Source organism: Bubalus kerabau, chromosome 22, assembly GCF_029407905.1.
Source record: "Bubalus kerabau isolate K-KA32 ecotype Philippines breed swamp buffalo chromosome 22, PCC_UOA_SB_1v2, whole genome shotgun sequence".
NCBI classification, from domain to species: domain Eukaryota; kingdom Metazoa; phylum Chordata; class Mammalia; order Artiodactyla; family Bovidae; genus Bubalus; species Bubalus kerabau.
In genome coordinates, this window is record NC_073645.1 from 29035403 (window position 1) to 29049043 (window position 13641).

At 38.5% G+C, this 13641-nt stretch overlaps 1 long non-coding RNA gene across 1 annotated transcript in view; it reads left to right on the forward strand.

Annotated features, from left to right (window-relative positions):
* The window catches only part of LOC129636944 (uncharacterized), a 205376-nt gene extending 196367 nt beyond the window's left edge, over positions 1-9009 (forward strand). The window contains exon 3 of the long non-coding RNA XR_008707228.1: positions 8203-9009. This is a non-coding gene — a long non-coding RNA (uncharacterized LOC129636944). The remainder of the gene's footprint in view (positions 1-8202) is intronic.
* Positions 9010-13641: the final 4632 nt, after the last annotated feature.

Here is a 13641-nt window from a genome sequence, read left to right on the forward strand (position 1 = left end):
TTAAAGTTCTGTCTTTGGCCTGTGACCTTTGTGTTTCTTCTTGGATAGCTTCCCTACATTCCTTTAGTTAAGACAGGAAGACTTAGAGAGCTGGAATGAGAGGAATTCTCTTTTTCTATAGCACCAGAATAAGTTCTGGTACCCTGTATACCCCCTAGTGATTTGACTTTGTTATAGAGAACACCATCGACATATTTCACAAGGATTACTCTTCTTCTCCCTCTGCCAATACTGTAGGCTTTATCAGATCCATTCAGTTCAGTTGCTCAGTCCTGTCCAACTCTTTGCGATCCCATGGACTACAGCATACCAGGCCTCCCTGTCCATCACCAAGTCCCGGAGTTTACCCAAACTCATGTCCATTGAGTTGGTGATGCCATCGAACCATCTCATCCTCTGTTATCCCCTTATCAGATCTTCACTAGTCAAAAAAATCTCGTGAGGTTCTTGGAGATAAATGCCATGAAAATATGGGGCCTCCATCTAAGAGTGAGAGGCCAGGATTTCTGATACTCAGGCTAGTCCAGACTCAGACTCCAGCAGCTTATTAAAATTACCATACAAGCATATCTACCAGTTTATGTTGCCAGTACCTGCTCTACATAAATAGATCTCCTCTGCAGTTTAGCAGTTAACCCAGTAAACTCCGTTTTCAGATTAGTCTAAGAAAGTCATTGATTTTTAGTTTCTTCAGAGTTTTCTTTTATATAAGGGTAAGAATGATGGCTTCCATACAGTATGCGTTTGAAGTAACATGGAAAGTAACTAACACCTTTCATTTTGAAAAGTCACACCCATTTAGTTATGAGAATTTTCATGTAATTGAGAAGTTTTAGCCTTCTATTTCTCTATTCCTGCAATTTCTATTAGATGCTAAGCCTCTTAAACTGAGTTTCTAAATTTTCCTTTACTTTTTCTCCTGTGTTCTCCTCCCTGTGATTCATTGAATGGTGCCTCCCAAAAGTTATGTCCATATGGTAACTCCCAGAACCTTGGACTATGAACTCATTTGGAAAAAGATTCTTTATAGAAGTAAATGAATTAAATATTTCAAAAGATGATGGGCATACACACTGAGAAAACCAGAATTGAAAGAGACACGTGTACCCAAATGTTCATTGCAGCACTGTTTATAATAGCCAAGACATGGAGGCAACCTAGATGCCCATCAGCAGATGAATGGATAAGAAAGCTATGGTACATATACACAATGGAGTATTACTCAGCCATTAAAAAGAATACATTTGAATCAGTTCTAATGAGGTGGATGAAACTGGAGCCTATTATACAGAGTGAAGTAAGCCAGAAAGAAAAACACCAATACAATATACTAACACATATATATGGAATTTAGAAAAATGGTAACAATAACCCTGTATACGAGACAGCAAAAGAGACACTGATGTATAGAACAGTCTTTTGGACTCTGTGGGAGAGGAAGAGGGTAGGATGATTTGGGAGAATGGCATTGAAACATGTATAATATCATATATGAAATGAGTCGCCAGTCCAGGTTTGATGCACGATACTGGATGCTTGGGGCTGGTGCACTGCGACGACCCAGAGGGATGGTATGGGGAGGAAGGAGGGTGGAGGGTTCAGGATGGGGAACACATGTATACCTGTGGCAGATTCATTTTGATATATGGCAAACCAATACAATATTGTAAAGTTAAAAAATAAAAAAAAGAAAAAAAAAAGATGATTATCCTAGCTTATCCAGGTAGGCCCTAAATTAAGTGACAAATATCCTTATAAGAGACACAGAAAGGAAAGATACTGGGAGAAAAGGAGGACATGTGAAAATGGAAGCAGACACTGGCATGTAGTCACAAGTCAGGGAATGCCTGTAGCCACCAGAACCTGGAAAAAGTGTGGAAGGATTTGTCCTGAGAGCCTTCAGTGAGAATGCGACTCTGTTGACCCTTTAATTTCAGATTTCTAGGTTCCAGAAGTAAGAGAATAATTTTTGTTCTTTTAAGCTACAAAGCTTGTCCTGACCATCCTAGGAAAAAATACACTGCCCATTATTCCATTCTTAATAGTATTTACTCAACTTAATCTTCCAATACTTCTGTTCACTTTTAAATTTCTGCTATGCTATTTTTAACATTTATGATATTTTTGTTCCTTATTTGTCCTTTCTATATAAATTTCTATTTATTTTACTTGTACTAATTATCTTATTTTTGATGTTATCTTTCATGTTTTTATTGACACTATTTTCACCAATTTATTTCTATTTTATTGGCTGGTTTCTATCTCTCTTATCAAAAGGTTTACTCAAACATTGGGTGTAACCTGTCATATACTCACAGTTAATAGTAAATTTCTAAAAAAGCTGTTTAGAAGCTCCATGTTTGTTGATGGTAGGTCACACTGTTGGGTGGCCAGGTGGTCATTTCATTGGAAAATCCTGAATGTCAGTCTGTGGGATGGTTTCTTTTGGACTAATCAATTTCTCCAGAGAAGAGTTCTATAATCTTCTGCCTAGATATGTATACCTAAAAGCCAGTGTTCTTTGAGTTGAACAAAAGCAGGGGGATGGAAGTCTCAGTGATCAGTATATAGACTGTTAGTCAATTCCTGGACGTCAGTGACATTCTTGGATGTTCCCAACCCAGGGGCTGAACCCAGGTCTCTCTCATTGCAGATGGATTCTTTACCAGCTGAGCCACCAGGGAAACCCAGTCAATTCCTGAATGTCAGTGAACCACAAAATCCTGTCCTCCAATGTTTGACCTCCACCTAAGTCCAAGGGCACTCTGCTTATTACTCTCCAGGGAATAAATCTTTCCTCCTGGTATGTAAAAAAGAGATCTGTTTGCCTCAGTAAAGGGAAGGAAGATATCTCTAGTAATTTGATAGCTTTCTGGTAATTTTACAATCTTTCAGAAATTCTTTTTTAGCCATACTTCTCACACATGCCTTAAGAATTTCAAAATGCTATCACATCTACGATCTTTTCAAAACAGTACATATGATTAGGCTACATGTTTGTTGGTATTATTCCTCTGCTCACTCATGTGTCAACTTTTTCTTTTCTATTAAATCATTTTCTCCTCCTCCATCTGCTTCCCATCTACTCCAAACTGTTTAAATTGCTCACTTGCTATTGTCTAGTCTCTTGTTCCATTATCTATTTAGGATTTAATAGATAACATTTATTAAAGTTGATTTATTCATTGCTACTATCACATTAACGTAGTAGTAGAGGTAAATGTGTGTGTTCAGGCTGCCACATAATGCCCAGAGGTGCAATGTAATTGTGGTAGACAGGATAATGCTTACCTCTCCAAAGATGTTCATGATCTGTGGATAGGGAAAGAACGATTCTTAGATATGATTGAGTTAAGGGTCTTAATATGGTGAAATAAGCCTGGATTATGCGGGTGACATGAATGAAATTATGAGGTTTCTTATAAAAGGGAGGCAGGAGTGTCCGAATCAGAGGTGATATGATAATGGGAGCAAATAAGTGTGTGTGTATGTGTGCGTGTGTATGCATGTATGCAAGAGAGACAGAAAGCAGTGGTTTCAGGCATTGTAATTAGAGGCAGGAACCACAGCCAAGCAATATAGGTAGCCTCTAGAAGCTGGAAAAAGCAAGAAAAATAGATTCTCCCTTAGGACCTACAAAAGAAGTTGTAGCTCAGCCAATATTTGATTTTAACCCTATAAGACTCATTTTCATTCAGACTTCCATAACTGTAAGATCATAAAGTCAGTTGTTGTAAGCAGACATGACTATGGTAATTTGTGCACATCCAAAACAAATCAATATTAAATTTATAAAAGCTACCGTAAAATGTATATGCAACATCATAATTCTGTATTTGCTTAGAAATCTACATATGCCCAAATATACATAAATATCTACAAATGCATATGCATACATGTATATACAACCATAAATATGCAATTGGAAAGAAGATAAGGATTATATTCACCAAAATATTAGTAATAGATATACCTCTGAGATTATGCAGGATTGCACAAGATTTTAACTTTATTCTTGCTACTTATCCATAATTTTTAAAGAGCCAAAAGTGAACAAAGATTAGTTTTCTTTTTTTTTAATTTTATTTTATTTTTAAATTTTACATAATTGTATTAGTTTTGCCAAATATCAAAATGAATCCACCACAGGTATACATGTGTTCCCCATCCTGAACCCTCCTCCCTCCTCCCTCCCCATACCATCCTTCTAGCTGATATCTAATTTTAAGAAGTTAAGGATTTTACTTTAAAACATCATGATATTTCTTGCTTTGGAACTAAGGCCATTTATGTTAACAATGAATGCTTCTTAGTTGTATATTCTGGAGAACAACTATACAGGCATTAGGACAAATATTTTTAACTTAAACTCAAGACTCATACAAAGAAAATAGGGGAGTCTAGTCATACACATTTGGCATAAAGTTCCCCATGTCTACATGTAGTTAATACATAATAAAATCCTTAAGACACAATTTCCCAATGCAAGAGAAAACTAGCAAATAGTGCATTTCATTGCCTCCATTTTCCACTTTGCTCCCATGGCATCAATATGATCTATGACATTCATAATAGATATTGGTCCTGTTTTGCCCAAAAGTACTTGAGCTTGGAATAGTTTCTATGTCTTCTAATGTCTCTGGTTCTTACTACTTCAATTCATATCTGCCCAGAACTTTTCAGCTTGTGTGAAAATGTTCATGTGTGTTTTCAGTATGCCTTGATCCCCCACCTGAATTTTCCATTTTAGGTGAGGATTGAGATTCACTGAGATTAAGAAACTTGTCTGTGGTCATCCAGCTAATGAAATTTGGGCTTAAGATTTGATCCAGACAGCCTAACTTTAAAGCATGTTTAAAAAAAAAAAAAAAAAAGATAAGGAGGCTGGATGTGAATTGTGGGAAAGCTCCTGGAGATTAAGCCCCAAATGATAGAGTTTTGAGGCAAAACGAGTATATCTCTTATCAAGACCAGGTTTATGTAGACCTCTGAAGGCACACATCAGACCACAGACACTCCACCAAAATCTGGAAAAGAGTAAATTGGAAAGTTCTGTGATTCTATGTCTGGGAGTCTGTATTCCCAGCCTGGTAAATGAGTATTCAACTCTGCCCTAGCATACACTACTTCATGACAATGTTACAATAATTGGAGAAGAGGATCTAGCTTCTCAGGCTTCCCAGGTGGTGCTAGTGGTAAAGAACCTGCCTGCCCCATAAAGGAGACATAAGAGACATGGGTTCAATTCCTGGGTGGGGAAGATCCCCTGAAAGAGGGCATGGCAACTCACTCCAGTATTCTTGTCTGAAGAATCCCATGAACAGAGGAGCCTGGTAGGCTATAGTTCATGAGATCTCAAAGAGTCAGACATGACTGAAGCAACTTAGCATCTAGCTTATAGGGGCTAAAGAAGTCATTGCCTCCCCTTTCATTGGAAAATTGGATTTCAACTTAAAATTTCAGTGTCACGAGAATTCTGAAGTTTTGGCATATATTTTTTCCCTGCCTGGTCATTCCTGGAAAAGTTCAACTCTGCAAAATAGATTTTCTTTGATAACTTAAGAATATAATGCACATTTCTTGGCTTTGTGTGTGTGTGTGTATTAGATTTTTTGGCTAGAACTGAGCAATCACAGTGTCACTGCCAGATTTCCCCCTCACGACAATCATTGCCCTGGTAGTAAAAGAAACTCAAATCTCTGGTGTGCCTTGTGCCATAGAACTTGTTGCTTCTATTTTTAAGGGGTTTATTACAGAGATTCAGTCTTAAAACAATTTGTTAAGATTTCAAGCAAACTAGGAGGAAAGAAACAAAATCAAACTTGCCTTTAAAAAATTTACATAAATAACGATGGATAATGCAGGATCAGATTGGATGACAAAAGATGCCTTCTGTGTCCCAATTCTAAACCAAAGGAGTTCTAAGGCAAAAGTGTTCTAAACCAAAGGAAAGAGGATTACAAAGTCCTCAAGCTGGGAAGGATGATATCCTAGACTGAAATTATAGCCAGATTTAAGTCCCCAGGATATTCCTGCCTTCACTCAAGCTCTTGGTGTGCAATTTGCTTACAGTAACTCATGCCCAAATCCCTTATTCTTCCTTGATATCTGTCTCACATATACCCCATATCTAATTCATTCTTGTATCCTGTCGGCTCTAATTAAGATATATAAAATGTCTGCTTTGAGCATGTCTAGCCAGCTTCATTCACCTCTTGCATTAGATCATATCACTGCTCTGCTCAAAATCCTCCAATACCTTTGCCTCTTATTCTGCAGGAGTCTATGTGATTTATTTCTGGTCTGTCTTTCTGACTTCATCTCTTGCTGTCTCCCTCACTACTTTTCAGTTATTTTGATTCAGATCTTTGTTTTTCTTAAATACTCCAAGTGTGGTCCTGCTTCAAGGCGTTTGTACTTGTTTGTTCACTCATTTCATTCAAATCTTTGCTTAAATTGTATGCTTTGAGAAAGACCTCCTAAAGCATACTGCCAAAGCTACCACAAACACAGCCTTAGCTCCTTACTCTCTGTCCCAATCTGTGGTCTTACACTTCTCTGTTGTGCTCATTGCTACCCAAAATATTCTCATTTCTTTCTAAGTTTTTTTGCCCCACCTATTGGAATGCAAGCACCTTAAGGTGCTACTTCATTTCATCCACTGGTCTAGTCTCAGCCTTTGTGAGTACTCATAAAACATTTGTTGAAGAAAGGAAGTGTGGGGGAAAGGAAATAGACTTGGAAAATTTCTATCCGTTTTGACAGAGGAAAGGGCATTTATCATTACCCTACTGATTTTATCAATGCTTTCCTCCAGTCTTGAAAATAACATTAAAAACCAGAGATATCAGTTTCAGACAAAGGTCCATATAGTCAAAGCTATGGTTTTTCAAGTAGTCATGTACATATGTGAGAGTCGGATTATAAAGGAGGCTGAACGCTGAAGAATTGATGCCTTCAAATTGTGGTGCTGGAGGAGACTCTTGAGAGTCCCTTGGACTGCAAGGAGATCAAACCATTTCATCCTCAAGGAAATCAACCCTGAATATTCACTAAAAGGACTGATGCTGGAACTGAAGCTCCAATACTTTGGCTACCTGATGCAAACAGCTGACTCATTGGAAAAGACCCTGATGCTAGGAAAGACTAAAGGCAAAAGGAGAAGGGGATGGCAAAAGATAAGATAGTTACATAGCATCATCAGCTCAATGGACATGAATTTGATCAAACTCCAGGAGATAGTGGAGGACCGAGGAACCTGGCATGCTGCAGTCCATGGGGTCACAAAGAATCAGACATGTCTGAGCTACTGAACAGCAACAGGAATATTTGGTTTCAAATCCTGCTGGCTAACTATTAATTAGGATATCATAAGCAGACTAATTTCTTTCACAAAGTCTTTTTACTATTTTTAAAATTACCATATTTTATAATATACCCTTAGAATTATAGAGAATAGCATATGTGATGGTGCCTGGCAGAATGCCTGGCACATAGCAGGTATTGCAAAGATTATAGTACTTTCTTTTTTAAATGTGCCATTTCTCTCCTAGTTTTATTTTTATTTTTTAATTTTTGTTTGTTTTTTCTTTCTTGGTTGAGCCATGCGAGATCTTAGTTCCCAGACTAGGAATCAAACCTGTGCCCCCTTCAAGGGAAATATGGAATCTTAACCACTGGACTGCCAGGGAATTCCCTCTCTCCCAACTTTAAATGGTAGGGACGCAGTCACACTTTTTCTCAAACTTCCAAGTTTACTTGGCAAGACTAAAGTAATTGTATTTGCAAAGGCAGGAGCTAAATGAAAGAACCAAAACAAAATGGTAATGGAAAAGCAATCTGTCTTCCCTTCCCACTTCTCAATTGTGTCTGGCTCTTTGTGACCCCATGGATTATAGCCCTGCCGGGCTCCTCTATCCATGGGCTCCTCCAAGTAAAAATACTAGGGTGGGTAGCCATTCCCTTCTCCAGTGGATCTTCCTGACCCAGGGATTGAACCCATATCCCCTACATTAAAGGTTCTTTACCATATGAGGCACTAGGGAAGCACTTTAAATGAGACTATTTCTTATCAAGTATATTAAACAGATAAAATTTCTTGGGTGCCTGTCTAATTTCATTTACCACTTGCATCATCTGTCTCTGGCCAACATAGGATCTTTGTCCTATGAGCTAATTGACAGTCTCTTCTATCTTCAACAGAATACTCTTGGACTTGGAGATTAATGTGTCTCCAAACTCTGAAAGAAAGAGACTGAAATGGATCAGCATCGTATTGCCTTGTTCACTTTGGATCTCCATCAGGCACTGTATGGGAGAAGAGCTATCTGTTCAGTGCCCTTTGCTTTTTGCCAGGGAGATGCTTACCTGGGGGAAAAGGAATTCCTTCTCTTTAAGGCAAATATTGCATTTTGTGTGGCCTTGAACAGCCAGTCTTTCCCATTATAATAAGCAGCTCACTCTGAAATGATGAGTGCCGGGAGCCGGCGAGAGACATTCCACTCGTGACAAAGGTCATGAGGAAGGGGGCTCGGCATACGCAAAGGCGGGATCGAGCCTCGGGAGTGCCCCCGGATATTCTCGAGCATCTACCCCCCAAAAAACCAGAGTCTGCCTACTTTATTGCTTTGTGCTCTCACCTCTGACTTTACTGGGGGCTGTCCCCCACCACCATCTCACTCTCTCTGTCAAAGAGTTAACTTACAGCTCCAATTAATAAAGTTCCTGGGCAATTAGGAGTGTTTAAATCCAAACCCCTCAGATGGCTCTCTAACTCGCCTGACAAGTTTACCCGGACACCTACAGCTATGCATACGATTGTTTACAGTCTCCCAGCCTCCAGAGGCACGGGAAGCTTAAGATAGTCAAATAGCTTAGAGCCTCTCAGAGAATTAGAAGCTGTCAGAATAAAACTAGTAAAAGATTTCATTGATGAGCCAATGTTTGTTGCCAAGTTTTCACATCCCCTGAATTGTATCCTTGAATGTGCATTAATTAATATAGTTGGTATGTAGAAAAAATAAGTAGTGGCCTGGTGTTAGTAACTTTAGACCCTTAAGGTAGTAAATTCTTTCCTTTGTAAACCCATTACACATCCACCCTATAGGAACGTAATCTTATCTTCGGAGGATGGCGCCAAACCTTAAAATAATTACTCTTAGAGAAAATAAGTCTTTGTTGATAAGTCCTTGTCAAGAGTCATAAAATGTTAATAGGCCTCTGGCCAGAAGATGATGTAAATCACCTAAACCATTTGTATACGATAAATCTGCAGGAAAGAAACCCTGGTTTTTGATAAGCATCAAAGACTGCTGATTTTGCATCCCCTATTGTCCTCTATGTGTAACTTAGGGTATAAAAGCCCCTGTTGAAAATAAAGCTATGGGCCTTGCTCACCAACGCTTGGTCTCCCCATGTCATTCTTCCCTTTAACTTCTAGCTGAGTGTCCATCTGGAGCGTGGATGTCCTCTGCGACCATTTATTTGCCTGGGCTTCTAAGACCCACTCGAGAAGGTGTCTAAGGTGGGGCACCTTCCGCTATTCGAGAGGGCGCCTGCGGCCTCCGTGGTCAGAGCTAACCTGGTGTCACGGGTTATATTGATTTTCCGCGTAAACCAAGCCACTCAGCTTCTTTTCTCCACTGAATTTTCCTACTGAGCTATCCTCATTCTATTCCTCTTTATTATATCTAATTAACATTTGAATAGGCCGCCTAGCCGTCTCTCCTTCGAAGACCCTGGATCAGCCGGGGCTGGACCCCGGCAGATGAGGAAACAGTCATTTGCAGCAACGGTGTCACATGATCACAAAGTCACATTTGTCAGGGTTTTTTTTTGGTTTGGTTTATCTGATTTCCCTCACCAATAAGGGGGCTTCCATTTGCTCCTGGGGCATTTGAGGCCACTCTGTCTACATACAGGTAGCCCTAATCATAAATCTCACTCACACTAAGCTAAGTGTTTCAGGAATTCTCTTCTTGTTCTTTGTTTCATGTTTGACAGTTTCTTTCAGAATGCAGTTTGCAACATTCCTGGAGATGTGTTATAAATTATTCAAATTGACAAAGCCCCCTTTCTTTCCTTTGTTGTATGCGTGCTTCCCCCCTCCCCAAAGCTTACATTCTAACATTGCCACTGAATGCCTTCAATCTTAATGGTACTTTTCCCTGCCTTTGGATGAGATGGGTTTTTTACTCTTATGATTATTATTTTGGAAAGTAGATATTATTCCTTTAGAAGAAAAGAAAGAAAGCCAAATCAAATCAAACACAAACCTCCAGGCTCTATTATGGCATTAGGCTTTATGTCCCAGAGCAGGTCATAGCATACCTTTGATATATGAAAATTTGTCATTCCTGGGTACATTTCATTTACTGAAATACTGTTTGAGAGCAACTTTATTAAAGATGCAAGACACTGGTACAATGCTGCTTTATTTTGTGTCACTGCTTTCATATAAAATCCTTTCTCCAAACACTTTGGAGAATTAAATAATACAAGACAGGAGAGAGTGTTCTGTATAAATTATACAATACTGTGGCATAAGGAATAATTCAAAGAATCAGAAACCAATAGCTAAGGCTCAGGCAAATTGAAAAAAAAAAAGAGGACAGATTTTCAGATGTTTTTTAATCCCAAAGGAGGGTTTTTGTTTTTTTTTTTTTAATAGAACACAGTTGAAGTAGTGAGGAAAAATAGAATTCTTTCTGGAGCACGGGGGTCGATGTTTAACTACCCCAAAATGCAACATTTTCATTGCTTCACTTCTACCAAATCCCTTTCTAAGTTGACCCCAGTGCTTTTATTTTGTGAATAACCTATGAGTAATGCTGACAGGTATTAATTACCTATTCTAACTTACTTTGCTTGAAAATCTTCTAAAGTTTATTATCACACAGAAAGGTGAGACTCACAGAGGTAAAATGATCTATACATGTGATCAAACAGCTGCCAAATAGTGGATTCTTGAGTCACATCCAGGTCTAATTGAATCCAAAGCCTGTGCTTGCTACCATCCTTGTGCATTTAGCAAGAACTGCAATTAAAAAGCCACCTCTCTCACTGAACATATTCCTATAGTTTTCTAACAATGCTAGGTAGTCAAGCACTCTCAGTCTTTGTTCTGACATGACTGAAGAGCCTTAATTCATTAAATAAAAAACAAAAATAAAAAAAAAAAAACAATAGCTAGAATGAACATCTAGGAAAGGGCCCAGTAAACAATTTTCATCATACCAAAGTGCATTATCTTCCCATGCTCTTATATCGATAATTGGAGTGAGTTGAGCAACAGACAAAACATTTATCAGGTGCACTGAGGTGGCATCATCTTCCATCTCATGGCCTGGAATAAATGTGAATAGATGGTGTGACAACTATATACTCCTTCTTTCTTTCTTGGTAGCAGAAACTCTGATTTTGTTCTGGGAGAGAATGTGCTCACTTTCAAGTGATGGATCAGTCTTAGCCAGTCATGAAAATCCTGGTTTGCAATTTCTCAGTGTCGCTTGCCCTGAAAAGGGGGCGTAACTCACAGTCCTAGCCAAAGAGACTGAAGTGAATTCTGCTTGTGCTGTTGCCCTGTCTCCCTTCTTTTTTGTACTCTAAGTATGGCTGTGATGACTAGAGCTAGAGCATTCATTTTGCAGGCACAGTTGTATCCAGGATAAGAATGAAGATCATGATAAGGACCAAAGACAAGAAAGTACCTTGGCTTCAAAAAAGGCCTTGAGTGGCTACCTACCTCAAAATATGTGATACATTAAAAAAAAAAAAAGACAGCTATTTGTTTTGTCCATTGTTAGTTTTCTGGTTGGAGAAGGGAATGGCACCCCACTCCAGTACTCTTGCCTGGAAAATCCCATGGACGGAGGAGCCTGGAAGGCTGCAGTCCATGGGGTCGCTGAGGGTCGGACATGACTGAGCGACTTCACTTTCACTTTTCACTTTCATGCATTGGAGAAGGAAATGGCAACCCACTCCAGTGTTCTTGCCTGGAGAATCCCAGGGACAGGGGAGCCTGGTGGGCTGCTGTCTATGGGGTTGCACAGAGTCGGACACGATTGAAGCGACTTGGCAGCAGCAGCAGCAGCAGTTTTCTGGTGGTTGTTATTTACAATTGAACAAAATCTTAACAGACATAGATCATCTCAGCAGATATGTAGATTTATGTGGGGAAAGAGATTCAGGTTGCATTATAAAGAGGTTAATGCAAGACAGTGGAGCAATAGACTAATTCCATCTGTGGTCATAGTTTTAGAATAGGTTATGCTTCTCCATGACATCTAAATCATAAATATGACTACCAAGGTTGGCAAGGTCATACATGATTTCTAGTGGTCAACTGACTAAGCAGACATAAGTAACACTCATCTAACACATGTAATTATGGCCATATTTCCTTGACCACACGTGGTTGGGCAAACATATCAGCATGTACTTTTGCATGTAGCTTTATGTTATAGGCTAAGAACTAGGCTATATGTAAGTAAATTTGGATTCTACCTCTGGAAACTCCACTTGCTAGGTGAATATATCAATCAGTGTAGGGTTGATTGTTCTGCAATAAAAAAGAAAAAAAAACATAAAATTAAAATGAAGAGTCCCTGAGTTTAAGTGGCTTAAAAGAATGAAAGGCTTACTATATGCTCATACCAACCATCCATCCTGGGTCAGCTAAGAGGCTTTATTCTGTTGTCCTGACTCAGGCATCTAGGGTTGGGAGGAGCTCCATCTCACTACTTCCATATTTTCCCTGATAGGAAAATGGAGAAGGTAACTTAAATGATTACTTTTATATTGAAGTATAGTTGATTTATAATGTTGTGTTAATATCTGCTGTGCAGCAAAATGATTCAGTTTTACATATACATTCTTTTTCTTATTCTTTTCCATTATGGTTTATCATAGGATTTTGAATATAGTTCCCTGTGCTATAGAGTAGAGCCTTGTTTTTATCCATTTTATATATAATAGCTTACATCTGTTAATTCCAACCTCCCACTCCTTCCCTCCCCACCCTACTCTGGCCACCAGAAGTCTGTTCTCTATGTGTATCTATTTCTGTTTTATAGATAAGTTCATTTATGTCATATTTTAGATTACACATGTAAGCAATATCATATAGTATTTGTCTTTTTCTTTTTTGTATCACTTATATCTGCTTTACTGTAAATATATTCTATTGGTATATTATCTAATTTGAGGTATATAAATCATGATTTCAGCACACTGTTTAGCTTTAAATGCTGTTCATCAAACAAATGGATATAAATCAATTTCTGGAATTTCATAGGCAAGATAAAGGTAAACGGAAAAATTGACAGTTATAAAAGTAGAGAAAGAATGAAAAATCACTCAGAATTTTAAAGCATGTAAAAGGCAGTAGGTTTGTTGTAACCAACAGTTATTTTCAGATGCTCCCCATATAAATGTCTTTCAGATTTTTTTCAAACCATCATCATGCTAGCTGTCTGCCACATATTTAGTTCTGTTAAGTAAATTTAGCATGGGAGAAGGATTAGAGATACTTTGTTCTCATTAAAATTCCTCCTCAATAGTTGGAGACAGAAGACTAAGAACATGAAACAAAAGGAGAGTTTTAAAAGCTGAATGTATTTTATATGCAATATGAGCTACCGT